General features: G+C 41.2%; 1 long non-coding RNA gene across 2 annotated transcripts in view; it reads left to right on the forward strand.

Annotated features, from left to right (window-relative positions):
• Positions 1–15,526, forward strand: part of LOC121814416 — a 51,179-nt gene that overhangs the window by 18,811 nt on the left and 16,842 nt on the right. The window contains exon 2 of one of the 2 annotated variants that reach the window (XR_006054332.1): positions 8,486–8,585. This is a non-coding gene — a long non-coding RNA (uncharacterized LOC121814416). Of the gene's footprint in view, positions 1–8,022; positions 8,586–15,526 lie in introns of those variants that run through there. The other variant, XR_006054331.1, reaches the window with a different exon arrangement.

Here is a 15,526-nt window from a genome sequence, read left to right on the forward strand (position 1 = left end):
AAGGGGGTTGGGAAGCGTATCTGTAACCGGAAGGTCGCCGGTTCGATCCCCGGGCTCTCTGTCCTGGTCGTTGTGTCCTTGGGCAAGACACTTTACCCTATCGCCTACTGGTGTTGGCCAGAGGGGCCGATGGCGCGATATGGCAGCCTCCCTTCTGTCAGTCTGCCCCAGGGCAGCTGTGGCCTCCACCAGTGTGTGAATGTGAGAGTGAATGAATAGTGGCCTTGAAAAGCGCTATATAAATCCAATCCATTGTTATTATTATTAAAGTAAACCTGCTGACAAGTGTTAAAGGGGTCCAATCCTTGCTGATTTCCAGCTGTGTATCTTTAATCTGAGAACCATACTAATACAGCTTGGCATGATTGACAATTCACAAAGATCCATACTTGGAAATTAACCGTAATCAAAGACTTACACCAAGTCAGAGACAATATTGCAGGTGAACTAGTTTGCTGTGTACTGTATGACTTGGGTTTATGGGGTAAATATTTGTTTATAAGGAAAATAATAATCATAATAAATACGGTAACATGGTCAAAAAAGGAGTAGGAAGAAGGATTAGCTCATTTAATCCCACCCCTTTTTGATATTTGGTAACTAATAATCATCTTCCTGTTAATGCTTTATCCAATCATAAATCCTCCCTTATAATTCTTTACATATAGTTGGTTTTATAACCCCAGTAACACACCCAGAGACGCATATTTACAGATATATATACATACACATACATACACTTGTATGCTTACATAGTGTTTACCTTGCAAAAAAAAAAAAAAACATATCTTTGAACAACATTTTTAACTGAGTCATGCTGATGTCAGTCTGTTCCACAGCTTCACTTTACACATACAGAGATACTTAAAGTGCTTAAAGGGCCTCAGTCATTACAGAAATGCTAATGTTATGTATGCAAGTTATCTTGCAGCTGTAGATACAAGATAACTTGTGGACTCGTGTAGCTACTGTACCGCCATTACCACTGTGGCTTTTATTTTAGCTTTCGCTATGAGAGGCATAAATATTCATCTTCCTAGATAACAAACTTGGGCAACACAGGTGAAACCCCCTGTCTCTTTCTGTACGTGTGCTCTGTGAGCCAGTTAATGTCTGTCTTTTTCCTTCGCTGACCTGGAGGACCACCAGATGTCAGACCACCAGATGTTGACAGTATCTTGTTTTCTGAATAGCTGCCACTAGCAAACAGAAGGTTGGGGGTGATGTGCTCACAGCCACACCTGTGTTCCTGAGATGACTCCTCATTGACATTACAGAAAGCCAACATTAGAAAAAGAAGAAAAGAGTAAATCCTGAAACGTAACCATTGTACCACTGGAAGGGTGTATGACAAAGGGAGAAACATATTAGAGGTGCTTCAATGACTCCTGCCTACTTTCTTATTCAATACAGCCTCTGAACAGATGGCAACACCTTCTAAATGTCAGCAGGTATGATTGCTTCTTTGACTACTGACCCATCACCAATCAGACCGGCTGCTTTTCAGTTCAGCCCTCAGCGTTTTTTCTTCTTCTTTCTTTTCTTTAACGATACAAACATTAACAAGAAAAGAAAAACATATGAAAAATTAAGCAATGCATGGTTTCCAGTCGCTTTCAAAACACTCAACATTCAACAGCAGAGGTGCTCCAAGTGTGTAAAGCAGTGAGAGCTGCAAAGTTAGTCTCCAGGTTATATTCTCAGTACACATCTTTTGAGTTATAAACCTTAATTAATAAAAAAAAAATGCTGTTTTTAAACTCCCATAAGCATTTCTTTCCAGTTTCACACATATCACACAAATCTGGAAAGATTTGATATAACATACTAAGTGTACTTTCAAGACACTCCTTTTGTCAGTAGCTTTGTCATCTTATCGTAGCTTTCTGATCTGTTCTTTGTCATTTGAAATCCTTTTATTCCAGTGTTTATTTTGCGAGCAGCTAAAACCTAACCTGGAAAGAAAAGGGACATAAACAGGTGGAGATTACCAGTCTCTTTCGTAACTGCGGCATTTTTGTAGTCGAAGTCAGTAGCGGCTGAGTGTTTATATTTCTCAATAGTTTGCTCTTTTTCCCAATTTTCTCAAGAAATGCTGCAATGAGTGACTGATTAAAAAAAAAAAAAAGTCCTTAACATTATGACCGACATGTCTTGCTGCCTTGTGGTGCAGTTTGTGGTTATACACTTGTGTCTTATCTCGTTTTGCTGTCTTTTTCTTTGTAATCTTTCTATCTATGCAAGATCTTACCATGCTTTGGGTGTTGCACAAATAAAGTTATTGACTTATTGATTGATGCTTCATATTTGAATGTTCTTCCATGCTCTGGATGGCTGCCTGCAAATGGTGTTTGCAGAAAGCTGCTGGTTTCAGTTCATGCCAGAACAGTATATGCAAATCTACTGGCATAGATTTGAAACTTGTAGCAAGCAGTCTGTCACATCTATTCATGCACCTAAACCTATATATTCACTGTGAGGAAATAGAACTGGAAGCGCAGACATGGAGTTGAACCCGAGCAGCTTTGAATCTTCTTCTGCTGAATTCCTCAAGACTGATTAAAGCAAACAAGATGCAAATGACCACAATTAGGAGTGTGAAAGCAAAGGGGGCTTTGAACAAAAAAATGCCTGTTCTATTCATTTGAAAATAAGTTTACACATCTATGAGATGTGCGTGAAACCAAAGGAATCTGAATACTTTTTGAAGTGGCTGGTATTAAGTTTTACATATAACTAACATGTTTTGTTTTGGCATGTTTTGTTCCTAATGTCCTTTTAAAATGATTCAGACTAGCTTACATCATCCAAAGCATTCAAGCGCTGTAATAAAAGCATTTTTCAGGGTCATCAGTGCACCTCTTGTCTGGGCGCACAAATATGCTGTTTATCTTCTTAGAACAGCACAGAGATATTCTAGGTCAAAAATAATGGGGATATTGTATATTTCAAGAGATTGTGTTTTGTTCTGTTTGTTGTTCATGGTCCTCTTTTTCCTCTTCTTTTGCCAACCGGCTGTCCCTCGCTGAGCCCAGTTCTGCCCAAGGTCTCTCACTGTTCAAGTGGAGTTCTTTCTTCCCACTGCTTAAAGGTGTTTGTTCATAGGGGATCATGTTATTTTATTGACGTAAACGGAACTGTACTGAAAATAAAAGGATGCAGTGATATAGCTGCAGTATTGGGGGATTCTGTTTTCCTTAAGCTTGAATGTGTCATTGTTGGGAAAAAAAAAACTAAAATGCTCAGTAACACCTGCAAAACCCCAGGCTTAAAGCATTAAGGACGCTTGGAAGCGTTTATAATGCAGTTTATCATCGGTTATCGTGGCAATTTTCCTCTTGTAATCAAGAGAGTAAATACCAGCCATAAAAAGGTGAGTCAGCCATGTTGTTAAACCTGTTCTGAAAATCTGTGCAGCTCCACCAAATTTCATGCAACAGAAATGAATCACTGCAAGTCTTACATCCATCTTATAGTGGTAGCAGTGGTAGGTAGTCTCTTGAGTGAAAGTCCTATGCTTGACAACCTTCCAAAATTATCCCAAATGCCAAATCTTCTTGTTTACCAGATGCAGCTCCATGGATGAACTTGTTTGTGCAGCACATCCCACAGATGCTCGATTGGATTGCGATCTGGGGAATTTGGAGGTCAACTCAACACCTCAAACTTGTTGTTGTGCTCCTCAAACCATTCCTGAACTATCTTTGCTTTGTTGCAGGGTCCATTATCATGCTGAAAGAGGCCACAGCCATCAGGAAATACAGATTCCATGAAAGAGTGTACATGATCTGCAGCAGTGCTTAGCTAGGTGGTACGTGTTAAGGTACATGTCAAAGTAACATTCACATGGATGGCAGGACCGAAGGTTTCCCAGCAGAAGATTGTCAAACGCATCACAATTTGTCATAATGCATCCAGGTGTTCTCCAGGTAAATGATGCACGCATAGCCCGTCATCCACATGATGTAAGAGAAAATGTGATTCATCAGACCAGGTCACCTTCTTCCATTGCTCCATGGTCCTTTTCTGATGATCACATACCCATCTTTGGTGCTTTTGATGGTGGATGGGGTCAGCATGAGCACCCAGACTGGTCTGCGGCTATACAGCCGCATACACAACAAACTGTGATGCTCTGTCTATTTTGACACCTTTCTGTCAGAACTAGCATTAAATCTTTCAGCAGTTTAAGCTACATTAGCTCGTCTGTTGGATTGGACCTTCACTCGACCCATTACCCTGTCGCTGGTTCATCACCGTTCCTTCCTTGACCACTTTGGATAAATACTGACCACTGGAGACCAGGAACACCCCATCACAAGAACAAAAAAATATATATATATACTTTCTTATTGTGTTCAAATATGCCATTGACTTGACTGCAGGGCCCTCTGATACCCTACGATGTAATCTATGCAAGCTGGAGGTCACTGTTGACAGAAGTGCATCATCTGCAAAAAGCAAAGATGAGATCTTGAGAGCTTGAAAAGAAGACAACTGGACTTCTTGAGATTATCGAGGATGCATCGCCTCTCATCCAACAGGCTTCTACAGTGCTAGAACAACTGGTGGAGAGTCCCGGGTAATAAATCACTAGTTGGGGCTGTCCCAGATGCTCCTGAGGGTCGTCAACCCACTATCGATAATATGAGTTCTCACATGAGACAAGGTGTAAAAAAGGATGCAGATCATTCCCGTCACCCGGACTAATAGGTGATACCTCTGTGACACATTGCACCACCCACCCTTATGTGAGCAAATAAGAGATCCAGAACCCAACACCCTCCAGCTGTGGAGGAGTTAAACACTCGGTGAGGACAAGCCTGACCCAGCAACACGAACTAAGGCCTTGCTGTGATTATACAGGGCCCAGGTGACTTTTTATGATATAGGCCATGCACTTAATGCTGTTTAGTAGCCAGAGCTCAATACAAGATCTTAATCAGGTCCATCTAGTTTCAAAATAAAAATCTGGATTTTCTCAAATTTCAAGTATCTGCAGTTTGAGTTGTATGACATCAAAAAGTTAAAAAGCCTTAATCGTTACAGAATGTAAAGTAAGCATGTTATTCGTATCTACAGATCATACTTACTCTACCACAGCTACAACTGTGGCTTTTATTTTAGCTTTCACTCTGAGAGGCATAAATATTCTTCTTCCTAGATAACAAAGTTACTCATACCAGGTGGAAACCCATCTCTCTTTCTCTTTCTGTATGTGTGCTCTGTGAGCCAGTCAGTGTCTGCCTTCTCCCTTTGCTGACCTGGTGGATCACATGGCTGTCTGACCACCGCAGTGTTAATGTCAGACCACCAGAGATGGTGAAGAGAAACAGGAAAAAAAAAAAACTTAATGGGAAAATAAAGAGGTGAAAAAAAAGTGCAGAGGGAGAGAAGTACTTCATTCAGTTGATTTTTAACTGAAAATCGGCCATGTGGAGAGAAGCTGACTGTGCACATTTAAAAAGTAGATACTGTCCAATGAAATGGGACTGACCCAGCTTTTAATGTTGCACACCACTGAACAAAGTGGTTAACCAGGCTGAAAGCAGTGGCTTGAGTTGAGATAGTGATGAAGATAGCATGCCAAATAAAGGAATTGTTCTGTGTGCAGTTCTTGTAGTTTTGATGGCAGACCTGCAACAAACATTTACGATTTTCTCCATTAATCCATGACTGTCACTGTGTTGGATCACAAAAACTGATATCACTATGAAGACTCACATCCATATTTTGTGTGTATTTATATAATTTTGTTTGCATATGTACATACATAACATGCAATATTAGCTTTACCCCTTATTTGAATATGCAAGATTATGTGTTTGAATCTGGGATGAGTCGAGCGATGTGGGTCCTTGTGAGTGAGTCGCATCGGTGAGTCATGGGTGAAAACCCAGAGTCCCCTATCATACGAGGTGGCTAACCCGCTGCTTTTTGAACAGGATATTGGAGAGTTGGAATTGTTCCTCTGGAATCTGTCTGCTCTCTATTTATGGCAACCCGCTGCACTTCCTCTCCTGGCACTAACCTGACTCACATGGATGCACCGGATTATGCTTACTGATCAGTCTCGGAGTTGAATGTACGTGATGATTGTTACAGGATGAGAGCCCTGCTTAGTTTAGTTACTGCTATGACACATGATAATGGTTTGGGGGGGAATTATTCCGCTCAGTTAACAAAGGCATGCTTTTCACTGTTAGCTGATGATTATTGAAGATGCTATCAGGGCAAGTGAGAAATGTTGCTAATAGATTTTATCAGCTCTGGCTAGGTACCATAAGCTAAGACCGACTTTCAGTTGCCTAAAATAGCACTTCACAGAACTGCTGTGCTAACCTAAGCCAACCAATATATTGACTGATCACAGCTCATCGCAAATAGTTTTCATGTATATCCCATATTAATAAAAACGTTTTTAAATTTAGAAATAGGGTCGTCACACAGTTAACCTTGAACTCCAATACTAACTATATTCTCAGCACAGTCTGCAGCACATGTAGAAGATTAACATCAAAACATGTTGTGGTGTCTGGACAAAGATGTTACCAACAGATTCTTCAAGTCCTGTAAGTTGTGAGATACTGAGCACTGCAGACTGGGAACTCCCCACAAGAGCTCCAGTTTTGGGGAAGCTCCCACTCAGATGTCTAGTCATCACAATTCACATTTTTCCTGCTTCTGACACATCAACTTTGTGGATTTTTTTTTCTTTGCTCCATAATATATCCCACCCTCTAACAGGTGCCATGATGAAGAGATAAGCAGTGTTATTCACATCACCTGTCAGTGGTCATAATGTTATGCCTGATCAGTATATATTGCTAGAAGTGACTTGTTGCGTCACAAAAATACTGTCATTTAAAAGGAATCTGTTACATACCTTTGCATTTAGCTGGTGCAGCCTGGTTATCTTGTGCAAAGGGTGTGTAGCCTACCTTTTCCCTGATAGCCCTGACTTTATGTTATTGCATAGCAAACTGATATTGGTAGCAAATTCCCAACAACAAAATGATTAATTTCTCTCAAAGTGACAGCTTTAACTAAAAACTAGCTCTTGCAGTTTTGAAAATTTGGCATCAGCATTATTCTTCTTTTCATCAAGCTTCTGGAATTATCAAAATATAAAATAGAGCTCCTTAACAGCTGACAGCATCACTCCAACACAAAATAATGTAAATACCACTGTCTGACCTTAACATGCTGACTGACACACCCACGGGATTGAATATATTTCACCACTGCAGCAACAGTTTAATAGAAACAGATGGTGTTTTGTATAAAGGCATTTGTTACACGATTACTAAAAATGAATTGTTACAAGTTAACAGGACTGGTTCTACTCTACCTGAGCACTCAAGCACCTTTTCTATGCTTTAGTGATTTCTATCTAACATTCACACTTTAATGCATCAGAGAGAAACTTGGGGTTAGTATCTTGCCTGAGGATATTTGGCAGACTCGAGCACCAACCTTCCAATTAGCAGAGATTAATAGTTGATCTGCTCTACCTCCTGAGCTACAGCCATCACTTCCTCCACAAGGAAAAAGTAATCTGATGGTACACTCTGCTTTGTAACAGATAACACTAAATACTGGAACTGACCCATTCATTCTCTCTTTACTGTAAATCCAGACTACTCCCAGAGTGCATGAAGGATATCGCTGTATATGATAATATCATGAATTTATACTTCATAAAAATAGTTTCAGCATCAGCCCAGAAAACACTCTGTTAGTTGGTCCATTACTGTCGGTTCTATCACGAGAAATATCATGTTATAAGCATAGGTATGTTACCATTTATCAGATGTCTTTTTGAATGGATGATTGAAATAAGACACAGTTGCTGAAATCTTTGAAAACCTAAAGCTTGACAGCTTTGCTGTGCCTGGTTACTGTTACTAGGATATAATTGGACAGCCCCTGTTTTGGGGAGAGGTTTAACAAATGATCCCATCTACATGGACAATTTACATTTCTCTTTTTCTCTCTCCTTTTTGTGTACAGTAAAGACACAGCGGTGGTTGCCAGAGAGAGAGAGTGTGTGTGTGTGTGCGTGCGTGCGTGCTCATGTGGTAGCTGTGAACCTTTCGAGAGAGGAAGGAAGAGATTTTTAAAAAAAGACATCTGATTGGAGAGGATGGATAAACACGAGCAGATAAGACTTTATAATTCCCTAGAGGAAATGCAGGCAGAGCCGTATGAGATTTAAAGAGTAAAGACTTCCTTTGGAAATGCCTTTTTACAGTCTTCATGTTCCCTGTTGTTAAATCACAAGGCTCTACATTAATGACCTACACATGCACAGATATTACAATCATTATGGCAATCATGTGGCGTGCCCTCCTTCTCTCTTTCTTCCTCTCTCTCGTCCTCTGAATCAGCCACTCCAGGCTACAGCTGCCAGCTTTTAATGGCTTCCAGATCTCCTTTTCTTCCTCCTTCCATTACTATTTGCTGTCTCTCTGCTTTTCTGCAGCGTCTCAGATGAACGGGCCAAAGTGGAAGTGGAAATCTGCTGTAGTTGAGCCAGTGAGTCAGCTTACAACGCACCCGTTTGAAGGGAAACCACAGAAAAGGTTGTTGTTGTTTTTTTACATATATATAAATGTATTGTATATATTTCAAACGGAAAGTCTTGATGAGTGTATTTGTTAAATATGTGTGTTTATGCATAAGAACACTCATTCAAAGAAATGCTGTTGAGGTTATTTACATTTACTGGAAACTGATGGAAGATCGTGAGTAACTGCTGTGGGACAGGATTTGTGCAGACTTACAAACTGTGACATAAAGAGAACATTATCTAAATTATTTCTACTAAAATAAGTTTATTTTTCACAGGGTGAGTATGGTGTCTAGTAACAGAAACCCAGAAGCACCTCTCTGCTTTGTTTTGGAGATGACATGGGATTTTTTGGCTTCATCAGAACATGACCTCTGGCATGCACTGTGGCGGTTTCTAGCTGAGTGTGAAGAGGCCAGCATGAGCGTCAGCACCTCCAAGTTTGAGGTCATTGTTCGCTGCCAAAAAAACATTGGATTGCTCCTTTTCGGTTGTCAGAGAGTTGCTGTCTCCAGGCCTCCTGGGGTCTTGTTCTCTGGTGATGGTAAAAGAATTAATGGATGGTTGTGGTGAAGAGAGAGCTGGGCTGAAGCGAAAAGATTCCAATTTACCAGTCAGTCTATGTTCAAGGAGCTCTGGGTAAGGATGAGACGGCTAAGGCCTCACAGAGCAACCACTGGTCCCTTTGGTACTTTTACTCCCCAATCAGTTGGAGAGTGGTTGCTCACCTTCAAAGTAAAAGTTGTGGCTTACTGTACAGGGAGAATACATCTGATTGGATCCCTTCCAAACTCATCCCGCCTTTCTACACAAATGAATTAGTTCTGATTGGATATTATCTTTCCAGAACATTTTCATCTAGTTTTTATTCACTGAGATTTATTGGGTGAATACATTTCATCATAGTTTTTGTCCTCGCCCATTAGTTTTTACATAGTTATAACTTATCGTCTTGTTTTCATCAGGAAAAAAGGTTGTTTGCAAAAATGATTGATCAACAAAATAAACACTCCCTTCTAAAAACCAAAGAAATCGCATGGAGGTTTTTCAGTGCAACACCCTACCAGTTTCAACTGCCAGCAACCACTTACCAAATGGTCGAGATATTTTACTTAGCGACCTGATCAATAATAGTTTGAGGTGTTTCGATATCTGACTGGAGGTCAGAGTTAGTTTCAGGAGTTTCAGAAATCTGGGGTGCTTTCTCAGTGCCTTCTTTTTAAGGTTTTCCAGTGAGCATGGACATTCAATCACAGCCCCAGATCCTACTGGAAGGATCAAACTGCCAGCGTTTGGGGACTGCCCAGGGGGAACTGTTGCCAGGATGGAAGTCTTAGGCTGGTACCATGTGTGTGTAAAGGGTATTTTTTTATGTCTGTTTATTATAACTTCTCTGAAGTGGATACACTGGAGAGGGAGAGGGGATTTTGAAGCTGGGGCACCATATAAGCTGTTGTTATGAATACAGTGTGTTATTGGGACTGATGATGGACAAACTCCCCATGACAACAACTGGCATGTCTGCTAATGGAACCCGACAGGTGACACAAAGCCAATAAGACCAACATGTCACATCTAAACCGGCTAACATAGAGCACACACACACATGTTCAGATTTCAAGCCACATATTTTGCCTGTGCGCACGTAGTGCTTTTAACTAACTGCACAGACACAACACAAACAGCCTGGCAGCATACCACAACTGACAAAGGCGATAGACGCTTATCCGCAAGCACAAACACGGCCTTATATCAAGTGTTTGATGACATTTTAATGGTAACAACCATCTTTGTGAGGCAGGCCAGTTTCTACGACTGTTTTGATTACTCACTCTTAGTCATCGGCAGCAGCAGCAGCAGCACCGGCAGCGGCAGCAGCAGCGCTGAGGCCCCATGTGCCACATACCATGACAACCACAGCAGCACAAAGAGCCCTAGTAAGTAGGACTGAGGCCTATCAATCACGTGAGGTCACTGCGGTCCAGTTGAGAGGAGAGTGGGGCAGTCACCCTTTTGTTGTACGTTGTTGTGTTGCGGCTGGTGACATCATCTTTTGTGAAGTCTGTCATTAAAGAGTGATAAATGTCCTTTTATGTGTGCGTGTGTGTGTAACGAGTGGAGGGGAGAGAGGAGCTTGGTCCCTCGCGCTAGAGGGCCCCTAATAGAAGGTTTTGAGGGTGTTATTGTGCGGTGTGCAGGGGGCCAGCTGGGGAGAGTCCCCAACCACAAAATGATGTCGACGATCAGTTAGTGGGAAAGAGGGCTTTGACGATGACTGAGTGGTCACACAAAAGGAATAAATAAAAAAAATAGGAGAAGAGAGTAGCGCAATAAAAGCTGTGGTTTTCTCCACAAGATTTTTTTCACTACTTTCCATTATGGTGCGCTCCTGAAACTGCTGCAAAAGCTCCTATTTTTAAGCACTGTCATCATTTTTACAAGCCTTCATCAGCATGTTATTGTCACACAAGATGAAGTTAAGCGAGTAATAAACTCTGTGCACGGTCAGACACATCCACTGACTCATCTCACCCACTGCATTTGACCCGATCGCTTAAAAACCTGCCGAACACACTCACACGCGCACGCCCACAAGAACAGGAACGCGCGTTAGAGCGAGCACAGGTTCAAGTTCTTGCTTGTATCATTTATTTTTTTTAACATTCTTTTTCCTAGCACTGTAAGCCTCGTTATCTCCTCGGGTTTCAAAGCGAGGCATCCGCCGGCGCCGACAAAGAGCTCTCGCGTTGGTTGACAGCCGTGCCGACAGCTGCAGCCCCCTACCAGAAGCGCACAATACAAGGCACTTGTCAAAACTTAAGAGGGGAGTCATTCAAAGCATGATGGGCCAATCTGCCGTGGAGGTATTCAAACTCCGCGGTGCGATGCCAAATGGGGGAAGAGTCGGCAGAAAAGAAAAAGTGATGACTCACCAAACTTCCCAAAATCCCCCTCTCCCTCCCCCTTCCTGGTTTACTGGAAATGGAATGCTGCTTTTTTGTTTTTTTTTTCCCTCCAGTCTCAGACGTTCATCTTCTTGACAAGCTGCGGGGTCAGGGCCTGGGTTAATGTTTGTCTGTGGGACTGTTTCATCCCTCTCGGTAGGGGCAAATCCGGCAAACGTGTTTAATTATGTGAGGCAGACGTGAAAGTTTGTTAGCGGTGCGGGGGAGGGCTTGAGTAGCTGGAGTGCTCATTTGTGAAACAGATAAGTCTTTGTGCCTCATCATAACCGGGCCTTTTATACCAGTGATTTATGCTGGTGAGGGTTTGGATTTACCAACTGCCGCATTAATTCACTGTTAATCTAAAACGGATAAGGGGATCAGCTGAAATGAGCTGCTTAGTTTTATGTTTCCTAAAGAGATTTCAATAGACCTGACTGTTTTAAACCACTTTGGCAACTTTATAAGCCTTTTTGTTTGACCTCTATAGCATTTGCAGACATTTCTGATGCCTCGAGGCACAAACATACTGTTTACAAAGCACTTAAACGGTTATTTGAGATTCCAAATATAGAACAGCATACTTTCGAGGCGTACTTTCGAGCTTTTTAGAGCTTTCAACCACATCTCACTGCTATCATCAGCAAATAATGCAAATGCAGGTGGCATTATTTTGCCCAAGTTCAATTTATTTTCATTTAAAAAGAAACATTAAACCTAACAGTTATCTCAGGGCACTGTGATATTAGGAAAAGAACGTTTGAAGATGCCTTGGGAGCAAGCATTTGGTGACAGTAGGGATGAAGAACTCCATTTTCAAAGGAGAGCTCCTGCTGAAGCAGACTCAGGGACAGTTGGGGGAACGTGTAGATTTCCATCTACACGTTCCCCCAACTTGCCTATGACTCGATTGGTCAGTGGCGTGAAAACGTCCTTCCTGGTCTTCCTTCAGTAGTGACCTTTGACCTGAATTTCCTGGATGCTGCCAGCAGTGTTTTTTCCTGCTGTTTTTGCTAATGTTTTGTTTCCCACAGATGCTTCATGAAGTTATTGTGATCTCATCCACCACTCAGTCATCCTCTCTGGGGCAATTTTGTCTTCAGGGTGCATGGGGTTGTTCTTTCAGATGTGCAGTGGTTTCTTTGCTTCTTTTAATTTCATAATGGCATTTTTCCAGCAAGTTTAATTTCACATCACCTATTATTAAGGAATTTTCTTGACAGTGTTGTCATCTTTCAGCAAATCATGCACGCCCAACCTCTCTGTCAGGGTAGATATTTAACTCATTTAGTTCAATTAGCAACAATGTCAAAGTCTCAGAGAGAGCTAGACAAGACTGCACATCCTACCTGCTTTACTGGTTAACTACCAAAACTGCAGTTAACTGAAGAACTATTGTTAAGGAGCAGCTCATTGTTTATCATAAAACATCAGAACTCATCTACAGAAAGTATGTTTACTTCCAATTATTGTCATTTTGACTAATTTGGCTCTCGAGATACCTATTTACCGCAGTAAATAGGTAGTAATGGATTTAATCTGCTACCATAATTATTAACCCTTTCTTCTAAAAAAACAAACTTTTTATCATTTTTTAAAAGTATTTTAAAGCTTCTAAATGTTTTTTAAATGCTAACATTCTGCTAATTTATGATTATTTGCTTAATAATTGATAATACACTTTCTCTCGATGGCACCTGTCAAATCAAATCAAATCACTTTTATTGTCACATCACATGTGCAGGTACATTGGTACAGCACATGCAAGTGAAATTCTTGTGTGCGAGCTTCACAAGCAACAGAGTTGTGCAAAATACAATAATATAAACAGGCAAAATATACGAATGGCTAAATCTGAAACTAATAAATATATGTACAATATATAATAGTATATGCAAAAAAAAAATAAAAATTTCTGGATGTGTATACTAAATGTTTTTCTACGTGTGTGTGTGTGTGTGTGTGTGTGTGTGTGTGTGTGTGTGTGTGTGTACAAATATTTAAAAAATAAAAGAGAGTAAAAAAATAAAATACATAAAAATATACAGAGTTGAGACATGTGCAAAACAGTGGCATTACTGTACAGTATGGAGTGCATAATGTTAAAGTTCCAGTAGTGAAGCTGAGGTGTCTATGACGTGTTCAGCAGTCTGATGGCCTGGTGGAAGAAGCTGTCTCTCAGTCTGCTGGTACGGGACCGGATGCTGCAGAACCTCCTTCCTGATGGAAGTAGTCTGAACAGTTTATGGCTGGGGGGGCTGGAGTCCTTGATGATCCTCCCCGCTTTCCTCAGGCACCGCTTCCTGTAGATGTCTTGGAGGGAGGGAAGCTCACCTCCAATTATCCGTTCAGAGCACCGCACTACTCGCTGGAGAGCTTTGCGGTTGTAGGCGGTGCTGTTGCCATACCAGGTGGTGATGCATCCAGTGAGGATGCTCTCAATGGCACAGTGATAGAAGGTCCTGAGGATGCGGGGGCTCATGCCAAATCTTTTCAGTCTCCTGAGAAAGAAGAGGCGCTGCTGCGCCTTCTTCACTGTTTTGTTTGTGTGTACTGACCACGTAAGATCCTCAGCCAGATGTACACCAAGGAATCAGAAGCTGCTCACTCTCTCCACAGCAGCACCGTTGATGGTGATGGGGGTGTGTACTTCTCTGCACCTCCGGAAGTCCACTATCAACTCCTTTGTCTTTGCGACGTTGAGGGTGAGATGGTTGTCTTGACACCAGTGGGTCAGGGCGCTGACCTCCTCCCTGTAAGCTGTCTCATCACCATTGGTGATAAGACCCACCACTGTAGTGTCGTCCGCAAACTTCACAATGATGTTGGAGTTGTTAGTGGCCGTGCAGTCGTAGGTGTAGAGTGAGTACAGGAGAGGGCTCAGTACACACCCCTGTGGAGCACCAGTGTTTGATACATACAGTGGATGTGATGACGGTAGTAAAAAAAACACAAAGTACATGTGTGAGAAACTGATACTGCCTCTTAATCCACAACTTGGCTTTGACTAACTAAGAATTAACTAGCTAGGTTGCATTAGTACAACTAATAAAAATGTAATTTAATAAGATATATTAAAGGGAGATCTCATCAAACCGAGGACCAGAACGTGACATTTCTCCCACACAATTATCTCTCAGGTTTACAGAGAATGGTCTAAAAAAATCCAGGGAGTGGCAGTTATGTTAATGTTTTACTGATGCCAGAGTTCAGAGGAGAATGGCCAGACTGCTTCAAGCTGATAGGAAGGTAACAGTCCTTACAAGTCAAATCATATTTAACTCACAAGGACTGAAAACTCTGTAATGTACCTTTGTGTAAAAATGAGAAATATGTTGTTAGTCCCTTATTTATCCAAAGTTTAAATCTTTTGTCAATTTTATTTGGCTGAAAGTCTGTGTCATATGCACACCACCTAAAGATTTTTAGTATACCACTAATTTCACGTCTTTACCACTTTCTGCCATATTTTCAGAGTGTGATTTAGCCAGGGATCAAGGCCTACCAATTGGTCAGCAAGTCCCTTATCAGTAATTGCAACCTGTAGAGGAAAATGTGAGGTCACTCCAAATTTTATTGTCTTCAAATTGGCTTTATACTCTGGGTTACACCAGTGTAACACGGGGATTAGTTGTGAAGCATAATAATAATACCTTAAACATGGGAGCATTGCTCCCCCTCTTTCTTTTCTTAATTGTAAGACAGAAAAGCGGACTCTAGGTCTTTTCCCCTGCTGTATGGAACAGGATATCCATTTATCCCATTCCATAAATTGAGTGTCACTCACTTCTATTGGTAAGGTCCTAAATAAATACAATAACTGCAGGAGGAAATTCGTTTTCACAGAGTTTATCCTTGAATTTGAATTAAGGAAGGTTACAAGATTCCCTCAGTGCATATATATATATTAGGGGTGCAACGATATTCGTATCGATATTGAACCGTTCGATACAGTGCTTTCGGTTCGGTACGCATATGTATCGAACAATACAACATTTGTAATTTATTT

The sequence above is a fragment of the Haplochromis burtoni genome, unplaced genomic scaffold (genome assembly GCF_018398535.1).
Source record: "Haplochromis burtoni strain Fernald_Lab_line unplaced genomic scaffold, NCSU_Asbu1 Contig_45, whole genome shotgun sequence".
Lineage (NCBI taxonomy): Eukaryota > Metazoa > Chordata > Actinopteri > Cichliformes > Cichlidae > Haplochromis > Haplochromis burtoni.